The following is a 22484-nucleotide window of genomic DNA, read 5'->3' as shown; positions in this document are numbered from 1 at the left end:
TATGTTGTTTTATATAATATAGTATATCAAGAATGACAACTAAGCAAAATAAAATGTTGTGATGAGGACTGCCATCACCTCCTGTGCTCTGTTGTCGCGACACTCACTCTTTTTTTTGTATATATTGATGTTTAGAGAAAAATAAAAATAATAAATCTTAAAACTACAGTATTGTATGAACGTGTGAATACATATAAAATTATTGACATAAAAAACATGGATTAAATTCTGAATTTTCAATTTAAACATTGTGTCATTTTTGTACCCCAAATGTTGTTTTTTGCAATAATAGATGAAAAATATTTTGTTTAATTCATATATCAATACATCAAAATTTTGATCCAATTCTCAGTGGATAATAATCTTTTTAAAAAAACTTTATTTTTTACATATGAATTCCTATTTTATTATCCATAAGATTTTTTCTTTAAAATATATTTTTTAAATATTTCCAAACATTCAAAACATATTTTATAACACAAATATTATATATTTTAAAATAAAATACAAAATAAGTACAATATATTACAAAATATGCACTGTCTGACTAAATTATGTTATAATTTAGTAGTTTTTTATACTATTGCTTAATAAAAGGCAAACACACATTTTAAATATAATTTTTAATATGATATTTTTATATTGAGACACAAAAAAATGAATCTCATTTATTTTAAGTGTAAATTTTATAAAAGCATAGATAAAGCATTTGAAGGCAATTGAATCGACAAAATATTCTTTAAGTACATAATATAAACTCACCTAAAAATGGTCTTCAAATAAATTGTCTTTTTCTTCCACTTGAATAACAAAATTTTACATCACATCTAAAAAATAATTTAAAATAATATAAATTAGTTTTTATAAAAAATATTTTTATTAAAATTTATAATAACATTATATTGTTTGTGCACAATATATAATTTAAATTATACAATATATTTTTCTAAAACATGAAATTAAATATTAATATTTTTATTTAGATGCTCATTACTGTGGAAATACAAAATTAGATATAAAGTAGATTATAATAACTTTTAAACAAACACAGAAATCTAATATTTTGATTAAATCTAAAATAATACTGATATATTACATATCAAAATGAATTTTATTTTTAGTATTGATAGCTTAATGCTTTGTTAATGCATTATTTTCAGGTAAATTGACATTTTATCTTTCCATTAAATTTATATTTAATATTTTGGTTTACTCTAAGTTAAAAAGTAACAAAAAAATAAAAAGAGAGAAAAAAGAATAAAAGAGATATAAAAGATGATGACATATGTGAAGAATTATAGTATTGTTAGTGAATATCCAATATATTGTAGACAAAGATCTAATCTATAATAATATAGTGAAAGTCAAAGATTAGAAATTAAGTTTAGCTTTAAATGAGTGCCAATAATATACTGATGAGTTGAGTAAAATCCATAGCAAAATAAGTTTATAAGTTAGTGTTTAGTAATTTTGTATAAAATATTTTGGCGCTATGACTGTGGCACTGTTGTAACCATCACTGTATTAATCGGTAATTGTAATACAGAAGCAAATACTTAACGCAATCAATCGAAACCTCAATTTCATACAATAAGCCATTAAATGATAAAATTGTTTTTTTTGTTTCACTTGAGAACGATTCTCATTTGGGCCTAACATCACATCCATTAGTACTGTATATACTCTTTCGCATTATCTCCTGTTTTCTCAAAGTCTCTCTTATTTTTAATGTAAGCAAATGTTTTCAACTAAACACAACTGAAGCTCAAAGTTATCTCATCTTCAAAATGTTATATTTTTTGTATGAATTTATTGCAATATATACAGAAATTTCCATTAAAATCAAACAATAACTCTAAATTTGATAATGAAAATGCATTAACAGTACTGTATTAATGAGATAAAACAATTTAAAAATATTATTTTTAGATCTAAAATTATGACGTTTAAAAAATATCTTTATATTGAATACGACTGAAGAAAAAAATATTATTATATTATCAAATACAATAGTGTATATACTGTATATATTATGCTTTAAATGTATGTTTAGGCAAACAAACAGTTTTAAATGTGATAAAAAAATTGGGTATATTTTATCCGAAAAATTGTTATTTTTGTGACTTAACACGGATTTCTCCCTAATATTTCTCATCGTTTCTTAAAAAATATATACTAAAAGACTTTTTCTTTATCGGTATTGAAGAGAAATTTATTTATTAAAATATATTGAGTTATTGTTGTGTTGTAAGTACAAGGTTTTATAAAACCTATCCAATAATAATAAAACAAAACATATATATATAGTACAGTATTTTTGAAAATGTTTAAAAAAAACTAATGAATTGCAGTTTACAATAATTTTAAATGTAGTTTTAGATTATTTACTTTATTTTGTTTTTCAAGAGTTAGACAGACAAAAGTCTTTATTTGTTAGATTTGAATCCCTTTTCTCATTGTTTTTATTGTCTCGAAACTGATAAAAACATTTTTTATATAAAACCCATTTGTTATTATTGTTTATACACAGTATAATATAGTATCCTAATATATATATGATGTCAGTCCAAAAAATATAAAAAAATATAAAATCGATCTTATTTTTAATGAGCTCTCAAAAAAATAATATATATATATATATATATATTTGTGAATTAAGCATTTGTTTTGTGTCTTCAAATAAGCTCATCAAATGACAAGTAATGCCTATAATAAGACATTTTAATACTATTTTGCCAATACTATTGTATAACATATTCAATAAAGGAAATGGTATAATAGAAATAAATTCAATAAACAAATGCAATTTTATACCAATAAAAGTGGGAAATAACTAAATAAATAAATAAATGGTTGAAAAAATCACAACAATTGATTATTAGTATTAAAGAAACAAATAAAAACTATAAAACAGGCATATAATATGGTATATTTGTTTAATATATGATATAATATATATTTGAAATGTGTTTCTTGACTATTAATGTTAAGATTGTTTTCCATCTATTTTAATGACAGTCTAGAAAAATGGCATTCAGTGATCAACAAATATATAATATGATAAAAGTCAAAGAAAAAACATTCAAAGATAATGATTATATATATACTTTATATATACATAGAGATGGAGACGAATAAAATTTAAAGTAATCTATAAAAATGTATGGCTTTAAACCTAAACTAGTGTTGGCACAGCTCAAGGGCTATGGAGGCTAATAACGAAAGGTTATATTACTTATGGTTACTGTACTCACATGTATTGTCTCACATATATAAATACTACACACTCTCCCCACTCTTCTTCTCTCATTTTTTCAATCGATTGACTAAATTTAAAGATATATATATATATATATATATTATATTTTTTAAAGTTTGAGTACTTTTGTTATTATAGTTTAACAAAAATATAATGTGTCATTTCTAAAAGCATCACTCAATTCAGACTAAACTAACCTAACTGTGCGCAAACTGAGTTCAAAAATTATTACACAAATTCCTAACAAATATTTCTTTATCTTTGTTTAACTTAAACGAAGACAAGTTTGGATATAATATAAGTTTCAATGTCAACATTGAATGAAATAAAGAAAAAATGCATTATTGGACTCACATTTTACAAAAAGATGGCAAAAAAAAACATTATTTGTGATCTAAAAATCATTGCAATCTATTTTGATGTTTCACTAATAAGACTAACATTAAAGTAATTCTTTGTTTTCTTCAGTATATTCTTTGGCAAAAAATAGCCGAAGCGGTCATTGGAGTCCTATTTAATGATAATATAGTAATACTACAAATACAGTAAACAGCTATTGACTGACTTTTCAAAAAATAGTCATAATTTGAGTTGCCTTTTGTCAATCATTATCATAATATACTTTTATACATATATACTGTACTATTATTATCTTTATGTACATTATCTCTATATAAAGTATATACAGTATATACTGTTTTTCAATTACCTAGTATTATATATAGTTATATATTCTACAGTATAATATAGCTAATATATATTTAAAAGTATATTAAAGATACATAATATATGACAGTAAAAAATCAGTGATGATTTTACTGATTTCATTTGCTTTTTCTTTCATTAGAAATTACATTCAAGCATTTAAATTAAAAGTTTGTCATTTTATCATTATTACCAAAATATTATTCTTAATATAAATATTATCTAAATTAAATTGATTTAATAAAATTAACTTTTTAGTCACATGAGATATTTAAATATTTACATCCTCGACTGTATCATATGATAAAAACAAAATTATTTTTATGATTTTACTTATGATTTTAAGATAATTATATAAATGTTTAAATTCTATTTGGGAAACAAACTAATCTCCTATTGTCGACAATTTAGTTAAATAAAAAGTTTTTACACATTACTCAGATTGTATAGAAAATTGATTGTTAATGTATAGATATTAAATAATATTATATATAATATAAAACAAATTAAATACATTTAAATGAATATTCTACAAAATATATAAAGTTAAAAAGGTTTTTTTATTATAAATATATAATGTTTATAAAACATATTTTCTTAAATATAAAAACTCATTAATTTAAATGTACATTTTCAAATGTGCACAAATAATGACTATGCCAATTTAACTTTTATTATTAGTTAAAAAGCATCATATAATTTATATAGTTATTTACCAATTTTATAATACAAATAATAATAATAAATATTTTTAAAGAAAAAAGTTTTTCTTATAAATCATCTAAAATTAAAAGACCAAACTATGAAATTAGTTACAATACAAACGATTAGAGGCATAAATAGTATATAAAAATAACATAAAAGTATTGATTTTAATATAAATGAAGTAATTTTACTTCTTTTAAAACTTGTATTACATGAATTACTAATATATAAATTTGAATTTAAGTAAATGAAGTAAATTTTGATAAAATAATAAATTTATTATATATACTGTATATATCATGCATAAGTTAAGCCTATTATTGATGTACATATTATCGAAAATAGCAGTCATTTTAAGGACAGATATATATAAAATTATTAAATATAGTGTATATTCTATTGAACTCATATAGTAAATGAAAATGTATGTATAAAATCAACTCAAATGACTGAACGGTACTGTTATGTCAGTGTTAGGTAATGTTAATGATAATGTATTTTCAGCAAACAATTTCCGGAGCACTAAGTTATATAAAAGCAAAAACTATATATTGCTTAAAGTGTATGTGTATGTGTATGTGTATGTGTATGTGTATGTGTATGTGTATGTGTATGTGTATGTGTATGTGTATGTGTATGTGTATGTGTATGTGTATGTGTATGTGTATGTGTATGTGTATGTGTATGTGTATGTGTATGTGTATGTGTATGTGTATGTGTATGTGTATGTGTATGTGTATGTGTATGTGTATGTGTATGTGTATGTGTATGTGTATGTGTTTAATGTCTGTTTATATGATTTAGTCTTTTGGTTAATACAAGAGATTCACAATATATTGGACAAATGTTTTAGGATTTCCATCAAAAACTCTATTTATGGATTGCGTGCAAATTTTAGGCCCAAACCATTCAATATATTTGGTCAGACATTGTATTGAAAAACTTTTTCTCTTTATTGTTGGCACTACTCTTATATGGCTTCCAATGGATATGACTTCAATGTAGAGTTTTAACACCAGAATATACTACAACAATACTATATATATATATAAATTATATATTGTATTATACAGTATGTGCTGTAATGTTAAGAAATTTGCATCAATCAGTCAAACACAGAATAAGCGCACGAATGACTGTATTTATAATATCAGAAAAAGTCATTTATATTTTATAAATAATTATATAATAAAATGCAATTATTGTAACATTAATGTTAAATTATTTACGACTTTCTTTCCTTATCAATAACAATTTTACATTATTAAATTAATGTTAATATATTAAGTTTTATTTTCAAATTAATATCAATACTTTATAAATATAATTCATATAAATATTCTATTTTGTGTATTTTTTTAACAATAAATAAAAATGAGATTATTAATAATAATAAATTTAGATTATTTAATACAGTATTTGTCTAATTATAATAAATTAAAAATATATAATATAAATTTATGTGGAATAATTTTATTATAAAATAACTAATTTAGATTTATTTTGAATTTTTTTTTGAATTTTTTTTGAATTTTTTTTCTCTCTATTTTATATCTCACTCACTCACTCACTCACTCACTCACTCACTCACTCACTCACTCACTCACTCACTCACTCACTCAACTCTCTGTCACTTTTTCATATATTTTTTTCTTGTCTATTATTCAATTGCCAGGAATTTTAATGGTATCATAAAATAAGTTTCAAATTTCCATTTAGTAAAAATAAGACATAGATTTGCATTTTTAAGAGATTTAAATTCAATTGTCATCACAATATCACAATATCTTTGAAATTATAATATAATGGGAGAATACTCTTTATTACATTGACTGCATCCGCGATATATGATCTTAACTTTTAAAAATAAAAATCATAAAATATTTTAAATTTTAGTTTCTAATACAACATTTTATTTTATAAATTCAAATGTTTAAACAATGATATAAATTTCTACATTTGTTTTTCTTTATTAGACTCAACGAGGAGTTAAATCACATAAAATGTTAAGAAATTTTGGTTAAATAAGAAAATGTGAGACACGAGTCGTTAAAAATTAATAAATATTTTATCATTTGATGCACTCATAAACCGATCGGTTAAGTGTTTGGACATAAAAGAGTGACCAAAGCCTTCAAGATATCATTGATTGGTGTAATGTATTGTATGTATGCTTTTGCCTGCATTTCCTAAACTTATTTATTTGATTTTGCCGTTGCATTGCATTTCATATACTGTACCAATCAATACTGAGTTATTATATACAATCTGTATTATATTAAAGCTATATAATATATGTGTACAATAAAATGTGTAATACTTGCAATTTGGTCATAAATACCATTTATGATAAACCATATAAAATGTTAACCATATTTGCRCAGAATATATATATATATATATACTTATATACAATATTATATCATATAATAATAGCATAAATGTGAATAAAAGCATTTTTGTCCATAACTTGTAATACTTTGTTATACTATATTTTTGATAAATAGTTGACTTATTTAAATAATATTCAAAATAATTTAAAATGTGTTACAAATTTATATTAAAAAGGATTTAAAGCATTGATGATAGCATTTCATGACATTCACTAAAGTTTTTATTATATTTGTTATATACTGTATTATATAATAACAGTTGTTGTAGTTATTGTCTATAAATACATGTGCAATATATATATAAAGCCATAGAGCATATGTGTGTACATACATTGCTTATCACTTGAGTAACATTTATTTTACACTTTTATATGCTTTAGTAAAACAGTATTGTAGTGTTGATGATGGCTATGGCAGTCATTTTATAAAAATGAAAGCCATTAAAGATAAGGGGATTGAGTTTGCTTTTGTCAATCCTATACATTACTCTCGTTGTAAAGTAGTATTAGAGGTAGTAATAAATGAGTTCAAATTTCTTAATATATTAAAATTGTCGACCCTTTCAAATTGCATAATACCGGTGCTTTAAATTATTTATAGTAGTGTATGATTAAGTACTGATCGTATAGTTGTGAGATCAATTGAAATTGATCATCAATTAAATTGTTTATCATTTTTTAAAAAAGAAAGAAAGAGAGAGAAAGAGAGAGAGACTTTCAATGAATGGTGATTGTAGTGTAGTATTGGTTAAGTAATAAATAGAGCAAATAAAGCATGAGTTGGATTATGGCTTAAAGTAAGTAGTGATGCATTGGCTTCACTATTACTTATCCAATGTCTAACTCTTACATTTGCTATGAAACATGATTTTCACATATAAAATACGATCTATAATAACAATTTAGCAAATTTCACATCTTTACAATTTACCACTAATATAATATATGGTACATTTATACACCATAGTAATAATGCCAATCATCTTATGCACACACACACACACACACACATACACACACACACACACACACACACACACACATAGACACACACACACACACACACACACATAGACACACACACACACACACACACACACACACACATAGACACACACACACACACACACACACACACACATACATAGACACACACACACACACACACACACATACATAGACACACACACACACACACACATAGACACACACACACACACACACACACACACACAGTAAATGGTAACTTTACTTTATTTTTGAAACATATCAATGAGCAATAGATATATAGTATGATAAAAGATATAAAAGACATCGATTTTTAAATATTATGTCTTTCAAGCAATAAGTTATATATAAATTTATTTCATATCAAACCAGAACTCAAATTATTTCAACGAAAATACAGCATAAATCATATAAAATCCAAATACTGTATTGACAAGCAATTAATGTATCAATACATGCATTTAAGTGAATATTTTTTATTTAAACAAAAAATTTTTTATTTAAAGAAATAATCGATAATTCACAAAATAACTGAAATAAATAATACAACTAAAATGTAGTAATAATTAAGTGATATTACACTTTTTTTGTTCAAACATTGAACAGTACAGCCCTAACATATTTTATGTATAAAATAATGATGTGAAGCAATGATCATATAAAGACATTGGGGACGGTTAGCAAAGTAAGAGGTTTGTCTTACAATGAATTGAGTCAACGATTTAAGGGTTATTTAYAAACGACAGCATAAGGCGAGTCTTCCTAACAAAGATGGACTAATGTTTATAACAAACATTAATAATAATTCATATATAAAACATTTTTAAACATTATTTCCTATTATTAACATTAGAGCCCAAAATAATTTTCAATGCTTTTTTCGCTTTTTACTAATATATTAATTAAATAGTGTTATATATTATATTTGCAATTATATTTTTTAAAATAAACATTATGACACTAAATATTTACTCTACTATACATAAGCACATGTATTCAATGATAAACTATTTTTTAAGTACAATCAGATAAATAAAAAAATAATAAGAAATAAGAAAGCAAGCAAAAAATGTTAACATAATCTCTATAATATTAAACTACAGTATACTATACTAAATCAATAACAAATAAATACTTTTGTATTATTTGAAGTAACTATATTTTATATAATACCGTATATTAGTCTTAAAGAAAATTTATTGTAACTTATTGATGCTTATAAATTATATTAATAATTAAATTTTTCTCAATATTTCTAAAAATATTTTAGTTCAAAAATACAATTATCAGAAAAGTATTTATACGTATTTATGACTATTATAATAAATAATTTTATATCTAAAAAATAATTTAATAAAATAAAATATTTTAATTTTCAAAAGAATGTAAATTGTTTATATTTCAGTATATTAATGATAATACAGTACTTAAGACACATTAAATTTATAGACAATTTAAATAATAAAAATTTTATTAGAATTTTTAATAAAAATTTATATTATTATTAAAGAAAATGATAGAAGAAGTTATAGTTGAAATAAGGAATATATTAAATAACACACACACTATTGAAATAATATTACAAATATTTATTAAATAATTATAATAATATTAAAAAAATTGTTGTAAACGTTAACTATTATACATATAAATATTTAAACAAACATTTTTGAAATATTAATTTTAAAAATTAGCAAAAAGATTTTTAAATAAATACATTATATTTAATAAACACATTTTATAACAATATGTTTTTTATAAATGATATATATTTTAATTCTAAAAACATAAGTTTCTTCTCTCTATATATATATATATATATATATCTTTGAATTTGATAAGACACTAAATTACATTTATTTTTAAAAATATTAAATAAAAATTATTTTGTTATCTTAAATGTCTCTTTTATATTTAGATGAAACATTTTGTTGTTTTTTTAAATAGCAATATAAATGACATTAAAAATATTTTAATTTAAGGTTTTGTTATGCGTTAATATTTTTTAATTAAAGAAATTTTATAATTACTTAATTTTATGCAAATAAAGAATTAATTACTTTAATTTTTATATTAAAAACTATAAATTTATGATTTACTATCAAAAACTATAAATGTTAAATAAATACTAAAATTACGCTTTTATTCATTTATTTACAGTATTTTTACTGATATGATGTTATGCCTTATTTTTGCATAAAACATTTAAACTTAATCAAAGACCATTAAAATTTTTATAATTAATTAAATAAATTTAATAATACGAAAATAATCTAAAATTGTTATTAAATAAATAATATTAATAAAATATCAAATATTTAAACTATAATAAAAATTATTATTATGCTAATATAATTATAATTTTAGTTATTTTTAGTATTTCTAAAAAATAAAATTTTATATAACAAGTGTTTAGAATGATAACAAAGATAATAAATAACTATTAAAGTTATGAAATATTATCATACATTAAATTTTCATCATATTATGTGTTATAAATTTTTAATAATTCTAAGTTAAAAATATTTCAAAAATTATTAAAATAAATATATATATATAATGTAAATCTGTATATATTTATGAAGATATTAAAAATAATAACTATAATTTGGTTGGTCTTATTTGATAACTCATTACCAGTAGTTATTTATGTCAACACTGTAAGGAAAATGCTGTTATCATATACTCAAAATCAATATCAACTAAATTAAATGTGCGGAAAGATAAAGCAAATGTCAAAGTTCACAGTTCAGTCATATATTCATTATATGCCATAAAACTGTATGTTAGACGTTATATTCAGAGATAATTTTAAATAATTTGAATGGAAATAAATTTCATTTTTATCGTTTGGGTAATAAATGAACTCTCATTACAGTATATTTGGTAAATAAAAACAATAATTGATTGCCAGTACAGCCTAACCAAAGAAGACATAGAAAATACTGGCATTTATTCATTACTGCATTTTAGGCATTGAATTACTTTCCTTTGAAACACAATAATATTGGCGACACTATTGTTGTATTAAACAGCACTCTCTCAGTGCTCATAGATATCGTGCCTGAGATAAAACATTCAACTTTTATTAGCATAAAACCAATTTACTAACTGTAAATCTAGTGAACCTTAATAAATATTAGAGAAAGATAGATAGATAGATAGATAGAGAGAGAGAGAGAGAGAGAGAGAGAGAGAGAGAGAGAGAGAGAGAGAGAGAGAGAGAGAGAGAGGCTATATATTAGAGAATTTGAATATATTTTGCAAATAGAATAGTGTTGTGTATATAATATATGAAAACCTGAAATCACGCAAACTCTGGTTTCATCGGTATTGATGTTATGCCAGTTATGGCCTGTTTTCCATAACATTACCGATAGTTACTATTAGTTACACAGTAACCTATTGCTTCAATTTTCAAATAAAACTTAACCACTAACTCTCTAAATAATTAAAATCTCTCTCTCTCTCTCTCTCTCTCTCTCTCTCTATCTCTTCAAAATTAATAATTTATTTATGTATATTTAAAAAAGCATATAATGAAGGCATTGACATTCAATATTAATATCTTGTACTATAAGTTGTATAGAATGTAATATTTATAATAAAATACAGCATTAGAGATATAACAATACAAAAATTTTTACTTAAACTAAAATAGCAAAATTGTGTTAATACTACAATTTTTACTTATATTTTCATGAATTTTATTCATGTTTTTATATTTACTCTTAAATTTAATGTTTAAAAAAATTATTTATTTTATTTGGAACTTAATTGAAAAATCTTGTCTACAATAATATAATTTTAAAACATTAGTATTCTTGTAGTTTAATGTTTGAATATAAATTTTTATTTATTTAATCAATCAATTGATTTAATAATATTATTTGCACTTATAACATAAATGTAATAATACTGTATTTCAATTAAATAATATATATATATTAATTTCATTTTGCAATATCTTTAACATAAATACTGCTCTTAAAAAACTATTGTTGATTACATGCCTTTATGTTTATCTATATACACTACTGTATATAWATATCTTAATAATAATATAATATTTTCCCATTTTTTTTTAAATATAATAAATGATAATAATATACAATACAAWATAAKTATTATACTTTATATTATATCTTTTGAAGAAAAAATTATATACAATATATAAATTATAATTTATACTATATATATAGTACTGTATTAATACAGTGTATATACAATATTTGTTTATATTGTGTTTGTGTCAACAAAATTGTGAACAATTGAAAACACACTTTTTAGTCGTGTTTATTGTATTTGCAGTGAAGCTGAACTCATATTTCTATTTAACTAATTTTGAAATTTAATACTAAAATTGATAACATTTATCAAATAAACTTAATTTTAAATATTCAAGTCTTGCTGGACATCAAATTTGGTTTTTGTAATCTATACTATTTTTACAAAGAGTCAAAATTATTTAAATATTTTTTAAATATATTAATATTATTTAATATATTTTTTCAAAAATAAATTTACAAAATTAGTTTAATTAGCGGTAGTATGAATATTTGTATGTGTGCGTGCTTGCGTGTATATATATATATATATATATATATATATATGTGTGTGTGTGTGTGTGTGTGTGTGTGTGTGTGTGAAAGAGAGTGATTGAATAAAAGAAAAAATAATTTATGATTTGCACTAAAGATATGTTTATTAAAAGACATACAAAAAAGTATTGAYTGATTTACTTTTAAAAAATGATCAAAACATGAAACATATCGTGATATTAATTTATGTCACAAAATCTATGCATAATGTTAACAAATACTGCTATATAATAATAAGTATTTGTATTTGAAAGTTAACAACATATTATAAATTAATATTTGTTTAAAATATACTGTATATATATATATATATATATATATATATATAAATTAAATTATTAAAAATTGTATCTATAAATACTATATTATCTAATATAAATTCTCATATAATGAAAACTATTTCAAACTATTATAATAAATGAATTAAATCAATAGTATATCAATAAAACCGCATTATATAATAATTTTTTCACTGAGTTTTATTTGTATTATATTATTAAAAATCTTTTGGGAATTTAGTTATTATCTCTTAATTTGTGCAAAAGTCGTGTCAAAACTAATTTTCTCGACATCTTTACAAAACATTCTTTCATTGAATACAAATCGTAGGCCAATCTAAGCTTATTTTGTCCTAATTTAATCAAATCTTATATAATATAATAGTTTTTATAAATCTATTCAAAGATAAAATATATAGACATGCCTTACGTGTTGTATAATATGAACCAAAGCTAATACAAATATATATGGCGTCAAATGTATTAATAAATCCTTTATTTTATATTTTGTATTTTTAAATTAATAGCGATAATAAATAACTTAAATTTAAAAATAATTATAGAGTTATATAATTTATAAACATTATGATATAAATATAGTAAAGCTATCAAATAGTTAATAGTGAAATATAATATTTTTATATTTAAAAAATATTATTAATATCTGATCGATGAATTTATTCTTTAAAAAATTATTTTTTAAAATTAGTACAAAACAAATACAGTATTTATGACATCTATGTCTACTTGGTATTCAATAGACCAAAACTTCACGTATTAAATATCTGTAACTCTCACACAAATTTATTTCTTTTTTGCATTTAACCTTAAAAAAATATTGTACGTATGTGTGTGTGTGTGTGTGTGTGTGTGTACTGTATGTGTTTGTGTGTACAATAATATAAAAAAGTGGTAGTGTTATGCAGAGGGCATATTATCGACCAATAAATGCACATTGAAATATATATACAAAAATCTCATATTATGTTAAATATTAAGCGAATCTTTTGCATTGCTAAACAAAAAATGTGGATTTTTTATTTGAAAATTTTCTGTCATAATATCAATATTGAAAAAATATCTTTATTTTAAAACATTTTTACTTTAGAAATGAATGTAACACTCATGTAGATGTAATATATTTGAATTTACTATATTTTATATACATATAAATAAAATAACAAAAATTTTAGCAAAAATCTGTCAAATATATATACAATATATAAAATTGTGCTGTATGTACTGTAGATTATATATATAAAAATCTTATTTTTACAGTACATATAACTTGTTTAGTGTGTGTAATATATTTGAAAATTGATAAAACTGGTGACACAAACCTGTGTATATGTGATGTCAATCCCCCTCTCGGTGTTGTTAACTTTATTTGTAGACAATTTATATGCAATTAAAACCATTTTATAAATTATTACGAGGTTTAAGGTCCCAGTAGTGTCTCATTTGGTTTTGTGATATATGTCTATAAGATATGGAGAAAGTAATAATAAAAAGTTAGTTAAATTTTATAATAAATTATGCGTTTTAACACATTTAGGTGACTCATGTAGTACTACATCACTGTTAAAGGCATTCAAAAACTGACAAACAGTGCAAACACTGGTATGGTTTGAGCCGTTTGGGGAGCAAACGGGCGATTAATGCAGTGCTGGTGTGCAATAGTGGCGCAAAAATAACATACATTGCTATAAATAGTTTATATGACAGTATAAGCTATACATTAAATTTTTAAAGTGCTTCAAAACGCTTTCACACATATCTTGTAATATTTAATATTTAAAATTGTCTTTATTAACGATATGCAGTATAATTTCAAATAATATTATAAACACTTTAGTTTTATTTTAAGTACTTATGTTTTACTGTAAAGTCGCGGATTTAGTGATAAAATTGAATGAGATTTGAGGCAACAATTATATAAAAGTGATATAATTCACAGTCAACTGTATATTACGTTCAGGGTATACTAAATAAAAGGTGTGTGTGTGTGTGTGTGTGTGTGTGTGTGTGTGTGTGTGTGTGTGTGTGTGTGTGTGTGTGTGTGTGTGTGTGTGTGTGTGTGTGTGTGTGTGTAAACATTAAAAGCAAACTAGTAAATAGGGTTTAAGAAAACAAATACAAAATGGTTATACATTAGAGCTTTACACATATTTGAGTGCTGTTGAGAGTCTTTCTTAAAATACATGAGCAATAAGTGAATGAATGAATGAAAAAGACAGAAAATCAGAGTAAGTGAGTGAATGAGAGAGAGAGAGAGAGAGAGAGAGAGAGAGAGAGAGAGAGAGAGAGAGAGAGAGAGAGAGAGAGAGAGAGAGAGAGAGAGAGAGAGAGAGAGAGAGAGAGAGAGAGAGAGAGAGAGAGAGAGAGAGAGAGAGAGAGAGAGAGAGAGAGAGAGAGAGAGAGAGTTCAAGTAGAATATGTGCCAAAATAAATGAAATCTCATTTTATCCCAACTTAACAAATAGGGAGAAAGCATAGGGAGGGATAGTTTGCCAAAAATGTTAATTATGGGCTTATCTGGGACTCAGGTATACTAACATATCTAACATATGTCTCATTAGTTATTTTGATGCAACTCTTCATCTAACCCCTCAATTGTGTTAAACAATAAATAACCACATCTTAAGTAAAAAATTAATTTATTTTATTTTTATGTAATTTTTCTCACAAAATTATCATTTGTAAACTACATGTCATATTAATTAAAATTCATTTTAAGTATTATTTTGTCTTTAAGATAATAATTTATATAACTATTATTCAATGTTTTTTTTAAAMAATTTAAAAACAACAATTTAGTTAAAATAAACAGTAAAAAGAAGTTTTAATAAACCATATTTTAAACTTTAAATTAACGTATGTATTGAAATATCTCTGTAATAATTAAATAAATTTGAAAAAATTGATGAATATTTAAAAATTTGTATCACAATCTTTGATTACATACAAATAATTATTAATTTATTATTCTTAAAATCATTTTTTAAAAAAATAATAACTAATAATTATATCAAGTTTTTATGTTATCTTATTTTATTTAAAAAACATTACTAAATAAAATATTAATATAAATTTCTAAATATCATATATAAAATTTTAATTGAATAAAATATTTTGTTGTAAATTTCAAAGTTAGAGTTAATTAATGAAATTAATGATTATTTGTACATATTTGAGTGTCTACATAATGTGTACTACATATAGTAAAAGTTGTATATATTTACATTTTAAGAAATATTTAATCTTATTTTTATTTAAAATAAAAAAAATGCAAAATTAACTATTTTTTGCAAGAATGCAATTAAATGAGTGAAAGATTGTATGTTTTATTGAGATTTACTTTACTTTAAACAGTTATAAGTTTGGAATTTTTAAAAATATTCAATAATATCATAATAACGCTATTTCTAGCGGTTTATTAATACTGTATTACAACCACATTGTCATACAAATGGTGATTATGGAGAGGGCGCTGATTGTAAGCAATGCAGGCATTGATGAGTGTATTGATTATGGCTTTGCTATGAATGGGTGTGTGCTCTGCAATACAGTACAGAATCGGAACCAACAAACTATTTATTACATAAAAACAACAATCATATGAATTGCAGCCAAATGTTTGACTCAACAAACAAATGAGAGTTATATAAGAGTTATATAGAAATAGAGAAATACAGAGAAAAGCATTGAATGAATGATAAAAAAGAATAAATTGAAATAAAATAAATTAAAATATAAGTTATATATAAAAACTTTTGAAATGTGATATTATGTTTGAATATACAGTATATATATACTATACTATGGTATATTAAAAGAGAAAGAAAGAAAGAGAGAGAGAGAGAGAGAGAGACTTCTTCATCAGTTAACAACTCAAATGAATGTCAACACTATTTATTACTATTTGGTGAATCTTTAGTTCAAACAAATTACTTTATATTATTGTTTTATTGTTATTTTATTATGAATCTTATAAATTATCTATAATTATTATGATTTATATAATATTAATATATATTATATTATATATTATTTTTGTAATAAAAATATAATTTTATCATTATAAAATATTTATAAAAAGATTTTATTTACATTATACAGATATATATAATGAACATTAGAATAAAAGATTGTCAAACAAATAAAAATAAAATATTTTTGTAAATCATTTTTGCAGTATTGTAAATAAATGTTGTGAATATATTAAAATATTAAATATTATTATATAAGTATATTAATATAACCATAGAGTTGTATTATAATCAAAGATTGTGGTTTTTATATTTATAGATAGATCATAAATTTATATAACACTAATTATTTATGTATTTTACAATGTATTTTTAGTTAGCAATGACTATTTCTAATCATTTTTTCAGAGTATTTATGCAAAACATTTTTTCTATCTATTTTTAATGTGATAATAAATTAAATAATATTTTAGTTTTGTCATTTATTTTCTAAACAAACTATATAAAAAATGTCCAATATTTAAGTACAATATATTTATTATTTAAGTAAAATTAGTGAACTATAATATATGATATATTAAGGTTTTATGTTTGCCTTTTAGATAGAGAGCAAAAATTTAATACTCTTGTTATGTAATAATTGGATAATGTTTTGCTAGCATTTAATAGTTACCAGGAATGGCACGTATAAGATATCAAACCTTTTAAGTGAACATTAGATTCTGTGAACACAAAGATATATAAGAATTTGTTGAACTAATCAATAAAATAAACAAATAAAACAATGATAGACACGGTCTCTATGGGTAAACCATTTACTATTTTGCTTTTTTATTCTCTATTTTCATATACTTATTGCTATATCTCATATCAAAATAAGCAAAAAAGATTAGTACAGTAATTAAATAGTAAATTTTAATTGATCTTTATATCATATTATGCTAAATATTTACTATAATTAATTTATTGTTAAAAATATTTAATTTTTATCTATTATTATTATTATTATTATTATTATTATTATTATTATTATTATTATTATTATTATTATTATTATTATTATTATTAGAAATACATTTTCTGTATATTCCGTATTTTTTAAAATTTCCTTCCATTAGGAAGTGGTTGTCTAAGTAATGTTTGTTATATATGTGTGTATGTGTTTGCATCAAATCATAACCCAATGCTTGTATTAATGCTTTAGTATTATAATAGATTGTGAGAGTCTCTCAAAATATATTTACTGTATTTATTGATTTTTGCATTTTTTAAAACTCCATTTTTTTATGTCCAATGAATGGTTTGTTAATGTGATGGCAAACGAGTGTAAAGTACATTATTAACCAAATTTATCACAAGAAATGTATTTTTGAAGCTTTGCCTTACATTTACTTTTAACTATAGTAAAGAAAGTGTATATAAAAAACACATAATTCAAGTGTTACTATAAATTGCTTTCAAAAACACGAATCAATTGAATTGTGTTGTAAAGCCATTTGCGTATACAATCCATCAGTACTACTCGTGACTTGTAATTGAAACTATTTGTTATTATAGAAAGGGAGGCTCGCATTTAAATAGTTTAGAGGGTAATTAGTATCTATTTTGTAAAAAATTGTTTAGACTTGTATTGTTAGTAATGCACCGGTAGTCGAAGAGAGAGAGAGAGAGAGAGAGAGAGAGAGAGAGAGAGAGAGAGAGAGAGAGAGAGAGAGTGAGTGAGAGAGGCAACTCATTAAGTTATGCAGTGGTTGTTTAACCGCACAGATAGACTTTATCTTATATCTGTATTATAGGGTCGGCTATAATATACCAATATTTGGGAATTTGGGAAATAAGATAAACAACTAATAAGTAAATTATTTACATCAACAGTGAGGTCCAGCAAATACACAATAGTACTGTAGATACCATCTCTCAGTTTATATTATATTTATTTGATAAGCGAATAATCTATTATTTTTATAATTTCATGATTCATCTATGGATTACATATAAAGAACAAAATATTTTTTCATATGTTATTTGGTTCTTATATTAAAAATCAAAAATTAGTTTAATTTTATTTAGCATTTAGTCTCAGTTGTAAATGAAATATACTTATAGTGAGATATACACTGTATATTATACAGCAATCATATAAAGAAAAAAATGAGATTAAGACTCACATAAAAAGTCAACGATATGTTTCACAATCATTGATGTGYTTTGTTAGTAAATAGTGGTATTCATTACACATACGCAACAATACTGTATATACAATACAAGACATCATTTTTATAGTTTAGTCACCGATTAAGTTGTGTTTTGTACTAAAGTTTATATGAGTCTACAGTTTATATGTTGTCATTCATTGACACTAAATTCTGTGCTTTCAAAAAAACTCTCAATATTTCATTGTTAAGAAGTAATGCACCGAAAATATCGCCATTACTTTTATATATTTTTTATACACAGTATATATTATATTTAATATATAAATTTATATTTATGAAGCATACAATTAGATAGATAGATAAATAAATAGATAAAATAAAATAAAATAAAATAAAATAAAATAAAAATAAAACTTATTCTTTAATTAACTTAAAATGCAAAAATATTTTCAGTATTTCTATTAGTGATGCAGATGTCTAATGCAAAAAACATCTTATTGTGTCTATAGTACAGATGAGTGTATAAACCGTTAGTATTGTATACTTTAAAACTTAAATATGGCTTTTAATCAAAATTGTAAACTCGGAAAAAATTGTTTTTTATATTTTAAAAATATATGAATCCTCACAATACAATACAGTATATGTGTAACACCAATGTTAAAGTAATATTAATTGCTTGAATTTTTCTTACAGACTTTCCATACATACAACACATGCACACAAATTAATATAAGAGTATTGCAGTCATAAATAATATTTATGAAAAAAGTCATTATCATTAATCTGTTTGTATCTAACACTGAACACACATATAATAGTATACATTACTATTATTTTATGTTTTAAAAAATTACATTAATTTTTTGTTTTTTCGATCATTTAATTTATGCAAAACCATTTCGAGATAATATATATATACAAATATATTTATTAATTTGAAAATGTATTTCATAATTGCTAATAATATAGAATTAATTTAACCTAGCCCATTATTAAATTAACAATTTATTATAATTTAACATAAACAAAAATTATTAAGAAAATGATACAATATTGATTATTAATGAAATAATAATTATAAAAATATAATAAATACATGAAGTAATTTTAACTAAATATTATAGATTATATTATATTAATATTACTGTAGTAATCTTTATTTTTATTTTATTAAAAATATATAATTTATCTAATATATATTTATTTATTATTTGTAATTATACTATTTATATTTAACATATAATACTGTGTTTACAATAAAAAAAACTGTAAATAAATTTTTGGTTTTTATAAAATTTATAAATAATGCACATTGTTTTAATAACTAACAGGATATATGGTCAAAATAAATTTTGAAATAAGTAAAACTATAATAAAGTTAAAAATTATTTTCAAAATATAGATTGCGTGGGAATGGCTAAAGAGGTCGTTATTTTAGAGATGAACCTCAAATTGACCCTTAAGTTTGATTTATAGTTTGTAACGCATGAAATTTATTACAATATTAGTTAAGGTTTAGTCACTCCTAAAAATTATAACTGTCTATATTGTTAATATACGTATAGAAATTTTAAGATTTTTATTTTCTGTTAGATGTTAAAATAAATCAAAATTATTTTTATAGTATAGTATTTGAATTTATAATAAATATATTTAAAAGAATTGTATATAAAATGTAATGTTATGATCATTTTGTTTGTTTGAATAATTTATTATAAAAGTTATATAAAATGAAAGCATTATAAAAGCTGACACTATTTATGTATAATAATACAAATATTTTGTTGGCAAACTATTTCTATGGTCTTTGTATAATAAAATTTATTGTTTCCTATAAATTTTGATGAAAATAATATTACACAGAGCTTTACAACACTAATTTTCCTAGACAATTTACAATAAATTTATATCAATATCGAAATTAATCAGTTTTTATATATTTACTAATTTATAATAAATTAAAAAACAAAAATTTAAGTATAAAATGTTAATATATTTTTTAAATAAAAATTGATATAAAGCTTTAATTAATTTTAATAATTATTAATAAATATTATTTATTAAATATATGTCAAAAATAATTTTTAAAAATATTATTTTTCATATAAAAGATGTAATGTTACTAAAATTTAATATAATTTTTATATACTTTATTCTGATTTAGGAAAAATATTTTTATATTAAGTTAATTGACTTAAAGTAAAAACATTATAAATAAACTAAATATTGCAGTTATTAATCAAAATAATATGAAAAAGATAAAAATACAATTATTAAAATAAATAATAATACTTTGTATTCAATATATAATTATAATTATAACAGTAATCATTTAATTTTGCATAAACACTGTTTTACTTTATTTTAATAAATAATAAAAATGAAAAAATAATTCTAAATTATCTGTTATTGTTTATAAGCTAATTATATTCAATAAATACTCAATAGATTAATAAAATGTAATTCTATAGTATTAGTCTAATGTCTAATGTTTGCGTTTCAATTAATTTAAATTCAATAAATCAATTCATATTTATTAATAATTTTAAAATGTCATAAAATTTAACGATAATATTAAAACCAATATACTATTTTTATATTCAATTAAAACCTATAAATTAATTTTAATTTTTATATTTGTTTGTTTACTTTACTTATTTAATATCTTATATATATATTAAAATCTTTTAAATTTAATAGTTTATTTGTATTAATTTGCAAGCTTAAGCACAATTATAAATATTTAATTAATTAAAATATATTACCTTTAATTTTATTTTTGTGAATGTTTTTCATCAAATGCCTCATTCTTTATAATATCGTTAATATTAAAGTCGCTTACAATCAGTCAAAACTATGAGCTATTGTTTTAGTTGATTATCTTTATCATACAAAACGTATAATTTATTGTCAATTTCTGTCGGACATCTGGTTAGCTTTTGATCTCTGAAATTAGTTTAGCCATCAAACGTTTCCTGTATTATTAATAAATTAAATGTATTAATATAAACTTAGTAAACATTAAAATAAAATTAATTTTAATGTTAGTATATCTATATTRTTATATATGTATTAATGAAATTGAATTAATAAATATTGAAAATATGAAAACTTTATTTTGCGATACATCTTAACTATAGCATCAAATCAAATGAATAATCAAATAAATCGATAGCTTTCATAAAAATGACAAAAAGTTTGCATATTTTTGAATCTCTAACATATTGTTAAGTGATAAGGAAAATAGCACTTTCGATATAAGTTTATAAACATTACATACAATCACTAGTCATGTATCATAAATGTGTTTACTTTTATGTATACAATATAAGCAAAATATGGCTCAGTTGTCATCATAAGAAAAGATGATTCAAACACTCTTTATTAT

The 22484-nt window shown here is 21.7% G+C and overlaps 1 long non-coding RNA gene across 2 annotated transcripts in view; it reads right to left on the bottom strand.

Annotated features, from left to right (window-relative positions):
* The window catches only part of LOC128965641 (uncharacterized), a 54909-nt gene that overhangs the window by 32031 nt on the left and 394 nt on the right, over nucleotides 1-22484 (bottom strand). For both annotated transcript variants that reach the window (XR_008484688.1, XR_008484689.1), the window contains exons 2-4: nucleotides 21862-22071; nucleotides 14289-14428; nucleotides 763-827 (exon numbers count right to left, since the gene is read on the bottom strand). This is a non-coding gene — a long non-coding RNA (uncharacterized LOC128965641). The remainder of the gene's footprint in view (nucleotides 1-762; nucleotides 828-14288; nucleotides 14429-21861; nucleotides 22072-22484) is intronic.

This window comes from Oppia nitens, unplaced genomic scaffold (assembly GCF_028296485.1).
Source record: "Oppia nitens isolate AA-2021 unplaced genomic scaffold, nextdenovo-longstitch-racon4-pilon3 scaffold10_pilon_pilon_pilon, whole genome shotgun sequence".
NCBI lineage: Eukaryota > Metazoa > Arthropoda > Arachnida > Sarcoptiformes > Oppiidae > Oppia > Oppia nitens.
Note: the sequence above shows the minus strand (reverse complement) of the source record. Positions and strands in the feature narration are given on the sequence as shown.